This window comes from Eucalyptus grandis, chromosome 6, assembly GCF_016545825.1.
Source record: "Eucalyptus grandis isolate ANBG69807.140 chromosome 6, ASM1654582v1, whole genome shotgun sequence".
Lineage (NCBI taxonomy): Eukaryota > Viridiplantae > Streptophyta > Magnoliopsida > Myrtales > Myrtaceae > Eucalyptus > Eucalyptus grandis.
The window spans coordinates 2399217-2399635 of record NC_052617.1 but is presented as its reverse complement, the minus strand read 5'-3'; positions in this window follow the sequence as shown (position 1 = coordinate 2399635).

The window sequence follows — 419 nt, the reverse complement described above, 5'->3', positions numbered from 1 at the left end:
CATCCCAATTGAAAGATCAATCTTTTTTGCTGAAAAATTTCTTGATGAAATTAGAGATAAAACCCAATTACAAAGATTCTTAGGAAGTCTCAATTACATTATAGATTTTTTTCCCAAATATTAATATTTTATGTAAGCCCTTACATCAAAGCTTACAAAAAACCCTATGCCGCTTACCTTCAGCTCACTTGCACTCTTGTGCTCTTGCCTTCCCGTGTCCTAAAAGTCTTCTTTGATCACATCCTTTCACTTTCATATATCATTCACTTGTATCTTTTCCAAAATACTCATAATCACTCCTAATCACTTGTAAATATATCTCCAATAACTTGTAATCATATCCAATCACTTGTATCAACTATCTGTAAGTTTTCTTATCACTAAATAAATATACCAACCAAGTTTTGGTTGGAAGTATC